The 20,890-nt window shown below is 51.2% G+C and overlaps 1 protein-coding gene across 4 annotated transcripts in view; it reads right to left on the reverse strand.

Moving 5' to 3' along the window:
* KLHL29 (kelch like family member 29) overlaps positions 1–20,890 on the reverse strand; it is a 322,115-nt gene that overhangs the window by 75,780 nt on the left and 225,445 nt on the right. The window contains exon 1 of one of the 4 annotated variants that reach the window (XM_063790085.1): positions 4,523–5,323. The exons of the other annotated variants lie outside the window; for them this stretch is intronic. The gene's annotated coding sequence lies outside the window, so the exon portion shown is untranslated. Of the gene's footprint in view, positions 1–4,522; positions 5,324–20,890 lie in introns of those variants that run through there. 4 annotated transcript variants of the gene reach the window in all.

Raw genomic sequence — 20,890 nt, forward strand, 5'->3', positions numbered from 1 at the left:
TTCAGTTGGTGTTGGGCGAGGGACCCAAAAATGTGCCCCTTTAATAAACCTACAGGGGATGCTCGGCAGGTACTCCATGGACCTCACTCTGGGGATCAATGAAAGTCTTTGCGTTCAAATTCTTGGGCCTGTGCGTAGGGACCGAGGGGTTGATGCTGCTCATCAGGCCCTGATTGGGAGAGTTTTGGGTCTTGCTTATGTGGCTCATGGGAACCAGCTCCTTGGCGAGGCCACTTCTGAGGACTTCTGTTCTGAGCCTAGGTTTCAGGGGGTCAGAAGGACACGTTGAGAGCCACCAAAGCTGGAAATCTGTGGCCTCCGGGAAGCGCAAATGACATTCAAGGGTCTCTCAGTTCTCACTTCCTGATTGCTACTGAACTACAAATGAGAAGATAATCGCAGTTAAATCCCTACGCGGGGCCAGGGGAGGGTCTCCCAAGCCCCACCTGCCCTCATTAACGAGGCTGCCCTCTCTGGCCCCCTGGCCCCAGGCCTGCGCCCTCGGCCTCCCCTTCAGAGCCCTGCCATAATGCGCTCTGGTGCCTGATGAAATTTCTAATAATACTAACCAATGATGTGTTAAATTGAGACACTTCTGGCTCGCATGCCGGAAACTGCATGATGGTTTAAAGGACCAGTGCTTACCTTTCTCTATCAATTTGCTGCTAAATTACTGCTTTCGGGGCAACTTAGAGAAAAGTAATTCTTTATTTAAATTTTAATTTCAATCTTGTCATTTAAAATATATATTCAGATTCCAATCATATTACAGAATATGATGATGTCTTTGGAGGGTAAACGAGCCTGCTGAGAGCCTGGGTGGGGGCAGAGGACGTGATGGGGCAGGTGGTAGGAGGGGCTGAATAGCGAGTGAGAGACAGAGGACAGGCTTGGTGAGGGCAGCCATGTGCTGGGCTGGGAGCTACAACTGCAGAACCCGTCTGGGCCCCAGGCCTGGCCCTGTCCTTGCCCTGTGATCCTCGGCTTGGTGGCCAGCCCCAAGGGTCATCTGTAAATACTTTAAGTGGAAACCACCAATCACTTCCTGTGCCCTTTCTCACTGGATCACTGTGAGGACGCAAGCCATAAACAGATGCCAGGCACAGATGAACTGGTCCTCCCTGGCCAGCCACTGTCCTAACAGCCTCCTCCACTCCAGGTGCCGGCATGCGCTGATTTCCTTCCATGAGGAATTCTGTGTTCTTACCTTCATTTCACAGATGAGAATAATAAGGGCCAGAGAAGTTCAAAAGTACTCAGGGCAGCCAGGCATGGTGGCTCATGCCTGAAATCTCAGTACTTTGGGAGGCTGAGGCAGGTGGATCACTGGAGGTTGGGAGTTCAAGACCAGCCTGGCCAACATGGTGAAACCCCATCTTTACTAAAAATACCAAAAAAATCAGCTGGGTGTGGTGGTGTGCGCCTGCAGTCCTAGCTACTTGGGGAGACTGAGGCAGGAGAATCACTTGAATCTGGGAGGTGGAGGTTGCATTCAGCCAAGATAGCACCACTGCCCTCCAGCCTGGGTGACAAAGCGAGACTCCATTTCAAAAACAGAACAAAACAAAAAAAACTCAGGGCATGGCAAGCCTGGGGCTCTAACCCGGGTCTACTATTTTATCACAAGAACTTCAGATGTGCTCTGGGATGGCAGGAATGTTCCCAGGCTACCTCTCCCCAGCCTCCCCGGCTGCGGCCAGTAGACCCATAAATGGACTCAGCCATATCAAGGCTGCGCTCATGCCATCCTATCAGGATAATACTAAAGCCCTCCCTAGGTGCCTGCAAGCACACCGGCCATGGCCTCTCCTTCTCACACTGTGTCCAGCCCGACAGGGCCTCCTGCTCCAACCCTGCCAGCACACTGGGGCTAGCTGTTATCTCCCTGGCTCCCACTCCTGGTGCTGCCCACCTCAGCACTTCAGTGAAACCACCCCCTTTAAATGAACAATCGCCTCCTAATGCCAAATACGGGAGCATTTCACGTCCTCTTTCTCTGATCCCTAACAATGGCTTCCTCCTTCTTCCTTCTGGAAACTCCCTGCCCCTCCGTTTGGGTAACAATGCTTCTCCTGGTTCTTGACCTAAACCTCTTCCCAGCGCCTCCTCCTGGTGCTGTTCGCTGGTGTCTCCTCTCCTCGGATCTCAAGCATGGAAGTGCTCCAGGCTCGTGCCAGGCCTCTCTCTCCCTCTCTCAGGATTGTTGGGGCCCTGTCTTCTTTCTTAATGATTTTTCTGATGTGAAACACCTGTGTGGTAGCCCATGCCTTTGATAGAACCCAGCTTTCTATAGTATCCTGGAAGTATGTTTGCTTTTCCCTTTTTCAACATCAAAGTCTATACCTTGGAGACACTTTTGCTGAAAGTGCAGCACAGATGGCCTCCCTTGCACACATAAAGCAACCACAGATGGGGCTGGTTTTTGCACCGTGCTCTGGAATGTGCCCTGTCCGGGCCCCCAGCCCCTTCCTCCAAGCCCCCCTCCCAGTGGATGGGCCTTGTGGACAAAGGAAATGATAAATCTGGCAGAACCTTACAACTCAAAGCTTTCAACTTTCCTCTAACAACTTTCAACCGAAAACTTCTTAGTCCCATTTCCAAGTAACTTTTCATCCATTACAAAACCCACAAAATTTTCAAAGGGGCTTTGAAATAAGATCACCTAGAAAAAAAAAAAAGCCCATCACAAACGAAAGTCTTTGAAAAGAAAGAGCCCTTTCCTGCGCTTCAGCTCCCCTCTGATATCAGTTTCCCTTTCATTCTGCTGAAAGGTGCAGGGCAGGCCTGGCCCTCAGCAGATGCCTGTGATGTGCGGGAGCCAGTGGCCCAGACGGACAGACAGGGACGTGGAGGAGAGCGAGGGGCACCTCTCATAGAGCGGGGCCGGGCCTTTCATCCCCCTTCAATCAGTCCGCACCGCTCCCCCAACAGCCGCGTTCCTTGTAGCGGCCCGTCCTGCTCAGAGGCCCCGCCGCCCTGCCTGTTTCTGGTCACCGCGGCATTGGTGACAAGGCAGTGCCCTCCTGAGCACGGTGACCCTCTCCAATCGTGTCGCCAGAGTGGGCGGGGAGGTGGGCACGGCAGGGGCAGCCCCTGCTCTGGCCTTTGATAGGACATTTTCCAACTGCCGGCCCTGCGGGCAGTGACTCCAGGCCCACCCCCGCCCTCCCCAGGGTCAGCTGTAGACTCGCAGACGCACATCACACAACGCCCATTTCCGGGAGCCTTTGTTATTTTCAGATTTGAAATCCGTAGTGAAGCTGGTGAGGAAAAGTCCCCTGTACAGGGCTATGGGCCGGTGTGGGGCCACAGGTGGACTCCCTTACTGAATCATTTGTGGATGGGGCCTGGCCCTCAGAGACTACAGTCTGAACACCCAACATTATTACTACTATTTTTGATACAGGGTGTCGATCTGTCATCCAGGCTGGAGTACAATGGTGCCATCACAGCTCAGTGCAGCCTCAAACTCCTGGGCTCAAGCGATCCTCCTACCTTGGCCTCCCAAAACACTGGGATTACAGGCGTGAGCCACCATGCCTGGCCTCAACATTAATTGTGAGCCCAGCGACTCAGGCCTGCATGGAGATGACTCCCAACGACCCCAGGGGAAGAAGCGGGCTCTTTACAACGGCTTGGCCAGGGACTGCCCTGGCCCCTCTGCCCCCTAAGGCCTTCCCAGCGCCTCCCCAGAGGGCATTCTAGGATTAACTAAGCCGTCCTGTGTGCAGGACCCCCCAGAGCCAGAAAAAACCCCAAGACTGAGTCTCCATTCATTATCTGCGACTCCCTTTGTGACCTTCCTCAATAGTCGCTTAACATGCTTATTAAGATTCCTGGGCTCGGGCTGGGCGCGGTGGCTCATGTCTGTAATCCCAGCCCTTTGGGAGGCCAATGCGTGTGGATCACGAGGTCAGGAGTTCGAGACCAGCCTGGTCAAGATGGCAAACCCCATCTCTACTAAAAATACAAAAATTAGCAGGGTGCAGTGGCAGGCACCTGTAATCCCAGCTACTCGGGAGGCTGAGGCAGCAGAACTGCTGCCCCGCTCCCCGGGAAGTGGAGGTTGCAGTGAGCCGAGATCGTGCCACTGCCCTCCAGCCTGGGTGACAAGAGCGAGACTCCATCTCAAAAAAAAAAAAAAAAGACTCCTGGCCTCCTCCTTTCTAATCAGGGGCAGAGCATTCCTGGTTTTTTTTTAAAAATTACAAACAAAGACTCACTGGGAAAAGGGAACAGCTCCACATTGTAAAACCTCTGCTGTGTGACTAACGACACTGACTCCCAGAGCATGGAGTCGACTGAGAGCTCGACTCTTGACGCCACACAACAATCCTGACACGACATCCTCAGCGACCTTATTAGACGCCTAACAAGAGAGGGGACGCGGCAGAGTCACACCGAGGGGCAGCGAGACAAAGAGACAAACAGGGCAGCACACATGGCCTCGGAGGCGGCTCCTCAGACGCAAGGCGCACCGAAGGAGCTACTACAGTTTTATTGTGGGGACTTCAAGACTTACCCAAACAAGTCAGCGCCTGAGTGTGGGTCTCAGGACGGTAGCCTAGATTCTGAACGGTATGGGGGTCAGAGCTGGGCAGAAATGACCGCTCTGCGGTGGGAATGTTCCAGAAGACTCAGCGAGGGCCTCAGCGTGCCTTCTTCCAGCTCCTGGGCGCTGGCTGCTTTGTGCCTGCTTAGGCTGTCTGTAATGAGAGCCACGTGTGGCCAGGCAGGGTCCTGAGGGCGTGGTGTTCTCTTTGGCCCCACCTTGGTTCAGAATTGAGGTGGTTAAAGTGATGTTTAAAAGGAGCTGGTATTTAGCAGCAGCCCAGCTCTGCAGCCTTCAGGAAACACTCGGGGGCAGCCAGATGCCGTCTAAATTCACTGGAGGCCCACGGCAAGAGGCACAGCGGAGAGATCTTAAGCAGTGGTGGAAGAGGCAGGGGACACAGAAACAGCCCTCTTGGGGCAGATAGATACTTCCCTTCCCCAGGAGCGGTGCTGGGGAGGAGCGGGGCAGGGATGGGCACTGCACACCGGGGCTGTGGGTAACCAGGGCAGCATGAGGCTCTGGTCTTCTCTGCAAGAGGCTGGGTAGCCACGGTGCCAACTCCTGAGGAGGTTGGGCCTGGCCCGCCCTTGGAGATGGGATCCCAGACAAATGCCCTCCACTGATGTCCCCTGCTCAGCAGGAACCCAGACTGCCTAGGCCAAGGTTTCCTCGCTTCACGTCCAAGGGAGGGCTTCTGTCTGCACGTGCTGTGTGGTCCGGCTACCACAGCTCCACTCCCTCAGCGCTGGGGCCCATCGCCTGCAGGGGCGTCATCCACGCAGGCAAGGCGGCGGGGCCTCTGAGTAGGACGGGCCGCTACAAGGAACGCGGCCCCCCTCCCACCCCACACTTACTGAGAGGCAATCCTGTTCTGGAGACACAGATATCAATAGTTTCTGGCCTAGGGGAGTGCACAGGCTAGTGGGAGAGTCAGGATCATAATTACAACAGCTGATATCTATGGAAACTTTAGATGGTCCAGTTGACAGCCCCTCAAGGCTTGGGAGTTCTCTGAGGCCAAGATCTAAGCGCCCAGCTCTGCTCCTCACCGCATTAGTCAGCTCAGGCTGCCAAAATAAAATATCACTGGATGGCTTAAACCAGGGGTCCCCAACCTCTGGGCCACAGACCCAGCCTGTGGCCTATTAGGAACTAGGCCACACAGCAGGAGGCGAGTGATGGGTGAGTGAGTGAAGCTTCATCTGTATTTGCAACTGCTCCCCATTGTTGGCATTACTGCCTGAGCTCCGCCTCCTGTCAGATCAGTGGCGGCATGAGATTCCCATAGGAGCACGAACCCTGTTGTGAACTGTGCATGAGAGGGATCCAGGTTGTGTACTCCTTATGAGAATCTAATGTCTGATGATCGGAGGTGGAATAGTTTCATCCAGAAACTGCCCCCCCAACTCCTCCTACCCCCATGCATGGAAAAATTCTCTTCCACAAAACCGGCCCCTGATGCCAAAAACGTTGGGGACCACTGGCTTAAACAACAGAAATGCATTCCTCACAGTCAAGGAGGCTGGGACCTCTGAGATCAGGGTGCCAGCACGGGCAGGTTCTGGGGAGGGCTCTCTTCCTGGCTTGCAGACTGCTGCCTTCTTGCCGTGTCCTCACCAGGCAGTGAGCTCTGTTGTCTCTTGTTCATCTTACAAGAGCACTAATCCCATCAGGTGGGCCCCACCCTCACAATCTCATCAAAACCTAATTACCTCCCAAAGGCCCCATCTCCAAACACCATCACAATGGTAATTAGGGCTTCAACCTGTGAATGTGCTGGGGGCACAATTCAGTCCATAAGATCCACGCAGCCTGCACAAAGTGGGTGTTCAGAAACGCTGAGTGAACCGAGTGGAGATCGATCCGCCTGTTGTTTCTCTGGCTCCATCTTGCCCGCTAGACCCCAGGGAGTGTTGAATGGAGACAGGCACCCACAGACCTGACTAGCACGCCAGTGGGTCCTCCCACCAGCCTGAGCTCTAATTTTCTGACGGTTTGCTTTTTTCCTCTCACAACGTAATCTCCATGATCTCTAGTCTTTCCCGAATGCTGTTGAAAGGCTTGTTGTATTTATCTCCGGAGAATCCACCGTGCCCCTGTGCAATTTTCCATTGTCATGGTTCATTTTAATTTCCTCTAAGGCTATTGCCCACTCTCGTGTTCAGAAATAGCTTGTTCCACTTAATAAAAGCATTTAAATATGCAGACACGAGAAGTTTCCTTTGCTTGCTCCTAAACATCACAGTAAGTGGAGTGGGTTATACCCCGTGTGTCCTGCTGTGAGGCTGAGCACAGACCATGTGGCTTCCCAGGAAGGAGAAACTCTGGATCAAAGGCTCAAGGGCAGGAGCAGGATCTGAGAACGTCTGGTGAAAACCCAACCAGCCTGGATGACCACGGCTCACATTTCCCAGCTGGCAGCACCCTGGCTCTCCTGGACTTGCCTCCCTTCTTCATAATGATCAGAGCTGTGGCCAGCAGTCAGCAGGTCTGGATTTGAGACCTGGCCCACTCCTAACTGGCCTTGTGACCTTGCACAAGTCATACCACCTCTCTCAGCCCCTGCTTCTCTCCTTCATCTATAAAGCAGGCAGGACAATCCCTCCTTTGAAAGGCTGATTTCAACAAGCAGTGGGAATCTTCTACTTCCAGGACCTAGCAAAGTACCTGGGACAAGGCAGGGGCTCAGCAAATGGCAGCTATTAGTACTTTTAGGGGACCCGAGAATGCAGGAATATTAAGTAGCCTTTTATAAGAAGGATGCTGTGCCAAAGGCACAGTCTTTCTCCATCAGTTTTCTCTGGGTTGCTGCAGCCAGAGACTCCTCCACAGGCTGTGGATTATCAAGAAACAAAAGCAAAGGACTGGAAAGCAGGCTGGATCCTAATTCGAAACCACATCTATGGGAAGTGTAGCTATTGGCTGTGAGACCAAAGCATCACGACCTCTGGTGGCGGGTGGTCTGAATTGCAGGTCAAGTAACAGAGCTGAACCAGGCTCATAGATACAGATAGTGAGGGGCAATGTCGCAGGGCATCTTTCTTTGGCTAAATAATGACAACAAAGAAGCAAGAGTCCAGGTAATTGGTGGATATCAGCATGGGATTGGGAAGGGGGGTGGCAGAGATGTAAAATCCCTGATAAGAAGGCAGCTGAAGCCCTGTTTTAATGGCTCAGGAAGCTAGTTCCTATCTGGTACCTGGTCCTTCCAGGACCCTGAAGCCTCCTGTCCCACAGAGGAACCCTAAGCTTATATGTGGGGCTGGGTGAGGTAGGCAGGGGAGTGCAGGTCAAATATTTTGGGTCACAACTCCCAGAGATGACTATTCCAGGTAGTAATTGCTAGACTTCCAGCCATGCACAGCTCATGTGGAATACCAATGGCGCCTTGTGAGAAGCCTGGGGATCACCTCCAGGGGCCATTCTCCCTGGAGACACATCTATAAATACCTCCAAGTAAGCCCAGCCAACCCACTCATTCATCTTCATCTGGAATTAGCACTGGCCTCAAAATTCTCTTCTATTGTTTATTCATGGGGAGTTAGTTCATGGATTCACTTGAGGTCACATTTAAGTCAGCTGCAGAAATGGGGGACCCTCCAAACCCAGAACTTGGTCACAGCTAGCTGGCAGCTCTCTCCTTCTGCATCTGCCTCCTTCTGAATACAAGATGCCAACCACTCACACAGTCCACGCTGTACAACCCTACTCCCGGGATGACATTCACATTCACATATGCACACACTATCACACAGGTGCACAAGTGTGCACATGTCCACTCACCTACTTACATAACTGAGCCCACACACATGCATTCCACAGAAACCCACACAGCCCCAGCCTTCTCGGACTGCGGGGGGACTCCGGCCCCCACAGGGCAGGAGTAGCTGGCAGACACCCCTCTGCTGGCCCCACAGAATCTTTTCTTTTCCGATGACTCCAGAACACAGAGTCCCCCATGGCCACTTTGAGCTTTCCTCCCAGATACTTTTTCCTAAATCAGCTTCCAATCTGACTCATTTCAGTTTTAAAACAAGAAAACATCAACAAACATGATGGAGGGAAACAGATGGTAACAATTACAGGAGGGAGAAAACAGAGCTCGCTCCCTCTACAAGGGGCAGGCAAACATATTGTTCCCCAGACAGCGGACTGTCCTCCTGCCACTAACGTGTAAACCTGGGTGCATGGCTCCCAGGGCTCATCGCCATTGCAGGGGACAGGCCAGCATTGTAGGGTCCATGAGGGATGCTGGGCACCACGAGTCGGGTCCGTTGGAACCTGGGACCTGCCAGGTCCCCAGGGTGGGGAAGGAAAGACATTCCAGCACATCCCAGGCCACCTCACATGAGACATGTCCCATCTAAGACCCGAGATCAGGGTGGGACAGCTTCCTCCCCTGCACGCTGGGTCCACCTGTGACCAGCTCTTGTCACCTCCTCATGTCACCGTGCAGAAGCCTGTCTCACCCAGGACTGTGAGCTCCTGAGGGCAGGACAAGGTTTCTCACTCAGGGGTGTGGGTAGGAGTAGGACTCTGGAGCCCAGCTGCCTGGTTCAAATCCAAGTTCTGCCACTTTCAAGTAAGGAAAGCCAAGCAAGCTCACAGACCACTCCATGCCCTCCTTTTCTCACCTCTTAAACAGAGATAATTCAAGTACCTACACCATAGAATTATGAACTAATATGTGCAAAGGACTTAGAACCATGCCTGGAACACGTGGGTGCTATATGTGGAAGCTCCCTGTGTTATTACCCATGCAGATGGCTGGCGTCCGGTTGAATGCTCAGCAGGCGTCCTAAAGGCCCCCAAGTGCAGGGATGAGGAGCAGGCCTTAGGCTGGGCTGTGAAGGAAAGACTGAGCATTCCAGGCAGGGGAAGCCCCGCACTGACTTCAGGGCTGGGAGGAGTCACTCCTGTTGTTGGGAGAGTCCAGAAGAGATGGCTAGGGTCCAGGGTCCCGAGTGGGAGTTTTCCATGCTTCGTCCCTCTTGGGACCCATCACTCGCATTTGTCCATCCTTTGTGATTAGGTAGGACAAAGTCTCGGCTCTCCAGCAGATCAGATCGGTGGAGTCAGGTAAGAAAACAGGTGCAACTCAGAGAGATCACATGCTGTGATGTGAGCGGGATGGTGGTGGCCTATCCTGGCCTTGTGAGTCCAGGAAAGCTGCCTGGAGGAGGGGGCTGAGTCCTGACTTCAGGATGAGGGGTGTGGGCATGAACAGAGGGGATGATGCGTTGTGCTGGGCACAGGGAATGTGATGCCTTTGGGGGTCAGAACAACAGGGCATCAAGAGTGAGGGGTTTGAGTCCCTGTTCCTTCATTACTTGAGTGCCCCAGGCAAGGATTTAATGTCTCTGAGCCTCAGTTTCCTCATCTACAAAATGAGAATCACAGTTCCCTGTGTCCCAGGCCTGATGAGAGGGTGCTGGAAGGATGTGCATTGCAGGTGCCCAGCTGGCTTCCAGCACATCCCAAGGGGATGAATGTGGGGGCCACTGTGCACCTGCCTTTTGGACCGGACTTTCTCTCTCATGTGTCCTGTTCTTACATACATTTACACACAAGCTGTCATACTGGTGGCCAGTGTCTCCACCTTCACGCTCCCAGGGATATGTGGTAGCTGCCCCTATTTGGACGCCTGGATATGGTGAGCTGCATTTGACCACCACAGGGAGGAGGGTATGCTGGACCCCCCTTGGTGCCCACTTGATGCCAGTGCACACAGCAGCTTGTCTGGGCACTCCCAAAGTGGAGAGGGGCAGCTTTCTGCTGCACTTCATTTTGGCAGCGCCTTCTCTTCATCTTGAAATATACTGATGCCCTTACTTATTCTCCTGGGGGCTCGGCATCTCCATTCACCTCCATTCTCTCCAGTCTGCATTTCCTGTCTGGGGGGTCTGTCCCATTAGCACCAGGGCTTGAGCGTACTCCTCCCCCACCTCCCCTCACCCTCATCTCCTCCTCCTCCTGAGCTCTTCCTCTTCCTCCTTGTCTTCTCCTCCCTTACCTCTCCTCACCCTCCTCTCTTCCTTTTTTCTTCCTAGGTGCTCCTAACTGCAGTTACTGCTGTTTCAGCCCCTGCCAAGGCCATTGCCAAACGTGCTCAGGAAGGCAGGGACTCAGGAGGCCTGAGCTAACCTGGACAAGAGGCTTCTCCCTGCTAGGCCTCATGTGAGAATCAGCAGATGGAAGTCAGCAGCAGGTCTTCCCCAGTCTCTCCCCTGGGAGGTCTGGCTCTGGCAGGCTGTGGGTGGGACCTGGCGCTCTGCTGTAGAGTTCCTCAGCTGCTGCTGCTGCTGCTGGGTGAGAACTGGGCCCCATAGACTGGACGCTTTCCAAGACCAGCCCCCTTCACAGGCAAATGCTTCTCTGCCAGGGGACCGGGGCTTGGAGCACTGCAGTCCCCCGGCCAAGGATGTTCCTGCGGTGGAAGTGTGTGCCTCAAGCTGCCAGCCTGAGCAATGAGAAAGACCTTCCGCCTGGCTCCCTGAACACTGGTTTCATGACGGGAGTCCGGCTTCCCATGCAGGGTCATCCCCGTGGGTAGAAGGCACTGGTCAGAGTGGCAGCAGCGCTCCAGCCAGCAGGATGCTGGAGTTCCCATCGCGGCAGCACACACTGGCCTGTTTATACACCCGGCTCTGCGGGCTTGGCCTTCTCTCTTTCAATGATGTTTATCCGGGTTCTGGAACGTTCTTCTCCTGCCTCCCTCTCCCACCTCTGGATGGGGACCCTGTTCCTGCATCTGGTCTTGTTGCCCAGTTGCCACATCACTGTCACCTTTCCAGATGCTCACAAGCCCACTCGACGCTTCCACTTGGATGTCCTGCCTGCACCTCACACTCTGTGTGTCCCGGACTGGCCTCTGCTCTCTCCCTCCCCATCCTGGGTCAGCTCCCTCTGCTGTATGCTCTGTCCCAGAGCTGGCCTCACCATCCTGTTCCCAAAGCAGGAATTTGGGACTTGGCTTTAACTGTCCCCCCACGCCATGCCCCAGCAGCCTTGCTGATGCCCTCCTAAATATTTCCTCTAGCAGCCCTGGCCTCCCTGACCCTCACCTCTGCCTTCTCCTGACCTCCAAGGAGTGTCACCTGGGGTGTCTATCTGAATCTGTTCTTTGTGTGGCAAGGCAGTTCTTTTTCTAAAATGTAAATATGACCATGTCACTCTCCTCCCTAACACCTTCCAATCCCATTGTCGAAGGGATTGAGTGCCAACTCCCTGATGGGCCCCGCTGGCCTCCTGGTGCCCCCTCTCACCACCCCTGGGCTGGCACTTCACGCTCTGCCAGCACCCTCATGTGGTTTGCTGCGTCCAATCTCCACACATCAGCCTAAGCCTGGCCTCTGTGTGTCCACTGGGCCCCCTCACCGAGGCTCGCTCCATCTTATCCTCAGGGACTCAGCTCAGTGGCCTCCCCTCGGAGAAGCCTCCCCTGACAGCTCCCTTCTCTGGCCTCCCTTCATCTGGGTCAGATGCATTTCCCCTGGTTCCCCAGCATGCCCCACAGGAATCCCTGGAGCCTGTATGAGCTACTGGGCTCTAAGTCCTATTTGCTCAACCCCATACTTTACACTATGAATTCCTTGGAGGACAGACCGTGCCTTATTTCCAGGATAAGGCCTGGTACATAGTAGGTGTTCAGGAGAAGTTGGGAGTGTGAACTAGGCACTAACAGGCTGGGATGAAGCAGTCTGGACTTAATGCCCTTGTTAGCTTTACCAGCGCCCCAGACGTGCTTCCATCTCTCTTTTCCTGGTGCAATTCCAGGGCAAAGGAACTTCTGAGTCCTTTCTAATCAAGCTGTTAATAGGGGAGTCCTGACACCAGACATTGATTTTTCACCAAAGGGGAGGAGGCTTCCCCTCTGTGTTCTGCACCCCAGCAGTCAGTTCAGAGTTTTAGGCTGCAGTCTCTCCTGTTATCATGGGCACGGCCTGCTTCGGCTGCCCTGGGGCCTAATTTCCTCACATCAGTGTCAGTGCCCCCATCCCTGGGATGCTCGGATTTCAAAAGGAGTCACAGCTAAGGCCTCCATGAGTGGACTCATTTCCCTCACCCATTTCTCCCCACTCTCCAATCACTGTGAGGCCCCAGACCCCTCTGAGAACACCCACCACCCTCAAAATTTCCCCAGCGGCCCAGGCTGGAACCAGACCCTTCACACTGCAGGAGAAGCCCGCTCTCGAAGCCCGCTCTCGAAGCCCGCTCTCGAAGCCCGCTCTCGATCCAGCCCCGCAGAAGACCCCAGGTGTGACATATTTAGCTCAGAGCCTCACCTGCTGCAGGAAGAGTCACAGACCTGCTGCTTAAAAGCATTTCATGTATGCTTTCCTTTACCTTCTAGCAGGGGGTGAGCAAGGAGTGGACACCACGTCTAGGGAGCAATGGCTGGAGGCTGTAGCTGGAGCCTCCCACCTGCAACAGAGAGGTTGCCTTTCCCTGGGCCGAGGGGCCTGTGGCTGCCAGGCCTGGATCTGGCTGCCTTGGAGGAGGGACCAGGGTGCTCCAAGCCCTGTTCCCCTGGAGGGGAAGGACCAGCATTTGCCTGTAAAGGGGGCTGTCTGGCAAGGCATCCTCATTTCTATTCACACAGTTCACGGCCTCTGATGTTCTCAGCAGAGAGGAGTGGTGGCTGCAGAGCTTTTCTCTGGCCTCCTTCCAAATACTTTGGGATTCATTCACCCTTTCTTCTCCTAGAGGACACAGGTAGCTTGATCAAGCTATGGGTTCAGGAAAGATGTTAAGATTTCAACCCCTGCCTTAATGGATGCCTTCTATATCAGCCAGGGTTCTCCAGAGAAACGGAACTAATAGGATAGAAATTATATATTTAATATACGATTTATTATAAGGAATCAGCTCCTGTAACCATGGAGGCCGAGAAGTCCCGCGATCTGCAGTTAGCAAGCTGGAGACCCAGGAGCGGGAACTGGTATAGTTCCAGTCCAAAAGCCTGCAGGCTTGAGACCCAAGAAGAGCGGATGTTTCAGTTCCAGTCCAAAGGCAGCAAAAGACCAATGTCCCAACTCAAAGGCGGTCAGGAGAAACCCCTCTTACTTACAGCAGGGTCAGCTTTTGTTCTGTTCAGGCCGACTGACTGATCGGATGAGGCCTTCCCACATTGGGGAGGGCGAGCTGCTTTACTCAGTCTACTGATTTGAATCTTAATCTCATCCAGAAACACCCTCACGGACACACCCAGGATCATCTTTGGCCCAAATACCTGGGCACCTTGTGGCCTGGTCAAGTTGACATGTAAAATTCACCGTCCCACCATCTACTACGAAGACATTGGCTCTGGCTACAATTTTTATTTGAATCTGTGCTTTGGGCAGGGAGTGTCAAGGCAGGAAAAAAATAAATAAATAAAGGCCCAAACAATAATACTAAGCAGGGCTGGAGAATTCCTTCCACGATGACGGAACTTTTCCTCTGGCACTCCCCAATAAATAAATCCTGCCCACTCCCAGGAGATGCGATGTCTGCCTCTTCTCCGCCCCCCAGCAAATAAAAGAAATAACACGCTTCCCAGTCGCAGCTGCTCCACACCTCAGCATATGCTCTGCCTCACTTGCTTCCTCACTGTTAAAACGACAACGGGCGCCGTCTTCGGTGCTTCCAACACCCTCGGGTCCCTCTCGCGGCCCGGCCTTCCTACGCTGCTACGTTGTGCATTACCCACAACAGCAAAAATGTTCCACTGGTGGTTTCAAGATTCCTAAAAAAATAGATTCAAAACATCTTTAATACTCTCTGAAGAAGCAATACATCACAGGAAAAGCTGTAACCTTTCCTGTTGCTGATACTATCCAGACTGCGGGCTGATGAGGACGGTAACTGCAGCCAATTCGTATTCTGCGTGGCTGCCGCTGGAGGTGCACAGGAGCTGGTCCACCCACCCTCCACACTCCCAACCAAGGAAGCTGCTGAATTTCTGAGTGTTTGCCTAATGCCCTTTTATATAACCTGAAAAGAGTCACAGTACTTGAAGGCAGTATTTTCCAAGAAACAGCCTTCCCCTATTAACGCAACATCCCTGAAAATAATACTGCTGTTTCTACGGCAGTGACAGGCCCTGCATGGAACGCATTTTTCCTTCCTTTTTTCCCCATCACAGAGCCACGGGCAAGAAGCTGCGGCAGAGCCTCGTCAAAGCCAGCTGGACAGAGGGATGGCTACTTGCATTGTTAAGTAGGAGCGCTTCACAGTGACCATGGGCCAGCCTGGAACTGCCTTCCCCCAGGACGGGGGGACAGGCGTCGGTGGGTGTGAAGCACAGGGAAGCTTCTCTGCCTGGTGATCCCAAGAGGGCCTGCAACAGGTGCCCTGCCCGGCTGAAGGAGGAGGCTGCCGGGAAATCAGACTTGGATTTGCCAGGTTGTTTGAAGGTTAATGTTATGGGTAATCAAAGGGAGGAGACAAAAGACAGAAAAATGGAAACCCTTCAGAACAGTGAAAGGTTTCATTTACCTTTGGTAAATAAAAGTGTGTTCATATTTTCACAAGGATTTTTCTATTTCACCAGCTTACAACTCAAACCAGGCTGGGCAAACACGCTGCGATACGGCGGTCACAGCTGTAATCCAGAGAGAATGCTCAGAAATGGGAAACAAAAACGCAAGGCAGGATGCCCCTTTGTGCTGGAAGTCAGAAACTCCATGTGTTCCTCTCGCTGCCCGCCGAGGTCTGAGCGGGGCCCTGCTGTGAATGACCCCGGGAACGGTGCCAGAGTCACACAGACTTGGTGCAGACAACAGAGCTACCTTTCAGGGGCTCTGTGTCCTTGGATAGGTCACTAGACTTCTCTGAACCCGTTCGCTCATTTCCAGAAAGGGATAAGATCTCTCTTACAGTTCATGAGGTGCGCAAGAATGATGGGTGCCAAGCCCACGACCCCAGGTCCTGGCAAGGAATCGGCCTCTCCAAAAATCATGGTTTTTATTATTCTCACTATTCTAGAAAATGTCTTTGTGAATTGTTTGCTTGATTGAAACGGTTTCTTTTTAATAAAAACTTGATTTTAAAAAGCCCGAAGGCACCTCTGTTTTCTTTATTCAGCAGAATAGGATGCGGGGCGAGGACAACATTTAGAGACTTGGTAAATGTTTTTTTCTTTAACTTACATTGCCGTGTGTGTGCGTGTTTCTCCTTTCATCTTTCCCTGGCTCCCCCAATTTAAGAAAGGTTAGTTTAGGTAAAATGAGCATTACAAGGCTCCCACAACCTCCGCAGCCTTTCTGTCACAGGATTAAAGAGCAGAATGAACCCCAGGCTGAGTATGAACTTTTTGTAGGGCTCAAGAGAACAGAACCCCAGGCTGAGGAGGGAGAGGCAGACTTGGAGTGTGGGAGGACAGGGTAAGGGGTGTAACCTCATGGTCAGGCTGCTACTAGGGGAGCATGGCAGAAGCAGACCTGGCTCAGTGGCCAATAGCAGAGAGGTCCACCCTCCAGGCCAGGACCCATAGGTCCAGTGAGGTCTTCCTTGCTGAGAGCTCCAAGGGGACTGACCCTTGGGTCCCTTAGGAGGAGGGATCAAGGCCACCAGAACTGGAAGCCCAGAGGCCACAGTAAGCCTGATTCCCAAAAGAGAAGCAGAGGGGGTCTGGGGAGGGAATATCTGCCATCTTTCATCTGACAGGGGACAGACATAGGCACTGGCTGTGCTGATGAGAAAGGAACAGCGACGCTGATGTGCAGGAAGGCTGGCGCAGCTGAACCAGGTCATGGTCACTTCACTCTAATCTGACATCCTCAGCACGGTCTGTGTCCATGCAGTGACCCTAACAGGTGCATAACCATCAGGCTGCAAATGAGGGGTCTGGGGATGTGAAGCCCCCTAGACTGGAATAATGGGATTTCTCAGAGGGCCCCAGGAGCTGGGGTGGGCAGCCCATGGAAGGTGCAACTTCAGCAACTTCCCTCCGCCCAGAACACCAGTGCAGGTGCTCCGGCCCGGCTCGCAGGTCCACCGTGAGAGGCAGTGCGGCTCACACAGAGCCCGGGGACGTCCTCCCTGGCCACCGCACCCCTTTCTACAGGCTGACTCAGAGCTCCCTGCAGCGGAGACACACATGAGATGCTCCGAGTGTCCTGACTTGTTCTCTGGCCCCAGAGATACGACTCAGGGTGTCTCAGGATCCCAGGTTGGATGGTCCCAGGGTGGCTGGGTGGGGGCAGCAACCTCCTCTGGAAGTGGGGTCCCTGGCAGCACCCAGTTCAGTGAAAATGGACGTGAGAGTGAGGCTCTAGGAGGAGGTTGCATTTACACAAGAGCAGAAGTCGAGGCAGCAGTTTTCTTATCTGCAAAATGCTAATAACAAAGCCTGCCCCCGGGCTTGTGAGGACAAGCCGAAGCCCAGGAGAAGGCCTGGCTCATCGCAGACCCACAGTGCGTGCTCCCCAGGCACCAGGTTCAGTGTCTTTCCTGAAAGGGCAACTGGATAGGACGTGGAAGAAGCGCCGAGCTGTGAAAGGAAGTGCAGGTTCTAGGGAGAGGGCTAAGCAGACAGGGAGAGAAGGACCTGATGGCTGGAACAGGCTTTGGAGGAGTCTTGTTTTGCTGGAGGCAGAGCTGACCTGGGGCTGCAGGGAGCAGCAGGCTCCATTCCCATCATCAATGCCCAGGGCCCAGGGCGCCCCTCTCTTGGGGTCTTACAAGCCCACATCTTCCCGCCCCCGGATGGCTTTGCGGTCCCTGCTGTTTCCTGAACACACCAGCCCACCCTGCCTCAGCCTGGAGCCTGCAATGTTCCTCCCTCAGCGATCACCGACCCGAGTGACCTCTTTTCTTACCTCCTTGGGTCTCTGCTCAAAGGCAACCACAGAGAGCTCTTTCCGAACCCTACTATTTCAACTCTCACAGCTAACACTCCTTATTCACTTTTCTCCATTGCACTTATCAATATTATGTGTGTGATTCTGAAGAACGCATATTCCCTAGATTTTATGTACCATATTCTCTAAGCCGTTGTCATGTTTACTAATTGTGTTTGCAAATCTTCTACACCTTTATTATTATTATTTTTGTCTGTTTGTTTTGTTATTTAGAGAATGTGTTAAATATTTCCTACTGTGACTGTGAATTCATTTTTTCCCTTCTAGTTCTGTCAATTTTTGCCTTTTATATTTCGAGGCTATGTTCTATGTTCTGTGAACTCTTTGGGTATCTGAGACAGGTCTCATTTTAGGAAATTTATTTTGCCAAAGTTAAGGACGCATGCCAGTGACACGGCCTCAGGAGGTCCTGATGACATGTGTCCAGGGTGGTTGGGGCACAGGTTGGTTTTATACATTTTAGGGAGACATGAGACATCAATCAATATATGTAAGATGTACATTGATTCTGCCTGGAAAGGGGTGGGACAACTCAAAGCAGGAAGGGGGTTTCCAAGTCATAGGTAGGTAAGCGACAAATGGGTGCATTGTTTTGAGTTTCTGATTAGCCTTTCAAAGGAGGCCGTCAGATACGCATCTATCTCAGTGAGCAGAGCGGTGACTTTCAGTTCTATCTGTCCTTTGTCCACAAGGAAATTCCTTGTGAGGGAGGTATGTAGCTTGTTTTTAAAATCTTAGTACTTATCTTTTTTTAAGGGATAGAATGGGAGGCAGGTTGGTTCTAAGCAGTTCCCAGCTTGACTTTTCCCTTCAGCTTAGTGATTTTGGGGTCCCAAGATTTATTTTCCTTTCACAGTTCTTGGATGCATACAATTGTTGTATCTTCCTGGTGAGCTGAGGGTGGTGGTTTTTTTTTTTTTTTTGAGATGGAGTCTTGCCCTGTCTCCCAGGCTGGAGTGCAATGGCGCGATCTCGGCTCACTGCAACCTCCACCTCCCGGGTTCAAACGATTCTCCTGCCTCAGCCTCCCGAGTAGCTGGGATTACAGGCGCGTGCCACCACCCCCGGCTAATGTTTGTATTTTTAGTAGAGATGGGGTTTCACCATGTTGGCCAGGCTGGTCTTGAATTCCTGACCTTGTGATCCGCCCACCTCAGCCTCCCAAAGTGCTGGGATTATAGGCATGAGCCACCGTGCCCGGCCAAGGATGGGTTTTTAAAAAATAGTAATTATGAAGTATTGTTTCTTGTCTTAAAGTCAATTTTGTGTGATATTGATGTAGCTACACCTGCTTTTATGCATAGTATATCTTTTTGCCTTCTTCTACCCTTTTCCCTTTAATCTTTCTATACCTTTTCTCTTTTAATGTGTTTTTTATAAATAGCATAGAGTGAGAATTTAAAATTTCAGTCTGAAAAGCTTTGTCTTTTGGTTAGAGCATATACATTTGATGTAATTACTGATGTATTCAGGTTTAAATTGATCATTTTGCTAAATGCTTTCTGTGTCTCACTTGTTCTGTGTTCCTTTTCTTCTTTTCTCCTTTGTCTTCTTTTGGATTAGGTATTTTGTATTTCATTGTAATATCCATAGATATTACATCCCTCATCCTTGACTTATTGAAGTGTAATATTGATACTTATATACTGTCTTCCTTGGCCTTAAAATAATTCAAGGGCCTTAAAATAATTTCATTTGTTCTCCACCCCATTTCTAAGCCTTTTTTGCATTTATTTCTCTCTATATATGTTGTTTCATAAGAGATTTTTAATCTTTGTATACAATTGATATTTATTTATCTATAGCCTTATTTTTACATTTTTTGTTGCTTTTCATTGCTTCCTGAAACTCTAACCTTTGCTTTGAATTAATTTCATCTGCCTGAAAAATGTACTTTTGGATTTCCTTCAGTGCAGGCTTTCTTTCCTTTTCTTTTCTTTTTTGAGATTGAGACTCGCTCTGTTGCCCAGGCTGGAGTGCAGTGGTGTGATCTTGGCTCACTACAACCTCAGCCTCCCGGGTTCAAGAATTTCTCCTGCCTCAGCCTACTGAGTAGCTGAGATTACAGGCGTTCGCCACCATGACCACCTAATTTTTGTATTTTTAATAGAGACATGGTTTCTCCATGTTGGCCAGGCTGGTCTCCAACTCCTGACCTCAGGTGATCCACCTGCCATGGCCTAAAGTTCTGGGATTACAGGCATGAACCACCACACCCAGCCAGGCTTTCTGGTGACAAATTATTTCACTGTTTGTCTGAACTTTTTAAAAAAATCTTATCTTTGTTCTTTCTTCTAAGGGCATTTTCACTGGGTATAGAATTCCGAGCTGGCAATTTCTTTTAGCACTTTAAAGATATCACACCATTGACTTCTGACTTGCAATGTTTTATTGAGAAGTCAGTTATATATTTTGTCATTGTACCTTTCAAAGTAATCTGTCTTTCCCTTCCACCTGCTTTTTAGATTTTTCTCTGTCTTTAATTTTCAGCAGTTTTACTCTGAATGCCTTGGTTTAGATTTCACTTATCCTGCTTGTAAAGTGTTTCTTGAATCTATGACTTGATATCTTTCAACAGTTTAGAAATGTTCTCACCCATTTTCTTGAAATATTGCTTCTGACACAGTTTCTTCCTCCTCTTTTTCTGGAATCCCAATTATACGTGTGTTAGACATTTTCATTTTAACTCCTACTGCCCCACCTCCCCGCCTTTTTTTGCATTTTTTCTCTGGTCTCTCTTTACTTAAGGTGGATTTTTTTTTTTCTAATCAATCTTTCAGTTCATAATCCTTTTTTTTTTTTTTGGTTGCATCTGTTAAACTCGACATTGAATTCTCAATTTGGGGTATTATGTGGTTATTTACATTTGGGTTTTTAAAAAGATATATAGTTTCTGGTTCTCCGCTGAAAATTCCAATTTTGGTCTTTTAACATCTGGAACATGGTAAGCAGAGTTATTTTAAAGTCTGTGTCTGAGAATTCCAATATATCTGGAACCCCTATGGGTCTTTCTATTTTCTGTTGTTTCTACTGATATTTGTTATTGTGGTCTCCTTGTATCTGATTATTTTTGAAATTACGTTACAGATTCTACCTTTGCACATTGTTTTAGAAATAATCTGAGGTCAAGATGGTATCTTTCTCCTAAGATTATTTGTCTGCTTCTGCTGGGCACCTAGGGATACTAGTAATACGGGATCACTTTAATTCATTTTGGAGAACCCAGAGGATTTGAAGCAGAGAGGCAGCTCCTCAGAGGGCCCAGTGTGCAGCCCTTCAGAGTCCCAGGCCAAAGAAAGTAGAGGGGTCACTGGAACCCACTGGCCCCCTTGGCAGACTCTGGGTTCCAATCCTGGTCCTCTGACCCTGCAAGCCTGCTGTCAAGCGCCCTGCTCAGCTCTCATCTGTCCCTTAAGAACTGCCAAATACTCCTAGAGGAAAACTGGCTGTAAGCATAAGGCTCACCTCCACGGGCCTCTGTGCTTCCCAG

Source organism: Pan troglodytes, chromosome 12 (assembly GCF_028858775.2).
Source record: "Pan troglodytes isolate AG18354 chromosome 12, NHGRI_mPanTro3-v2.0_pri, whole genome shotgun sequence".
Classification (NCBI taxonomy): Eukaryota; Metazoa; Chordata; class Mammalia; order Primates; family Hominidae; genus Pan; species Pan troglodytes.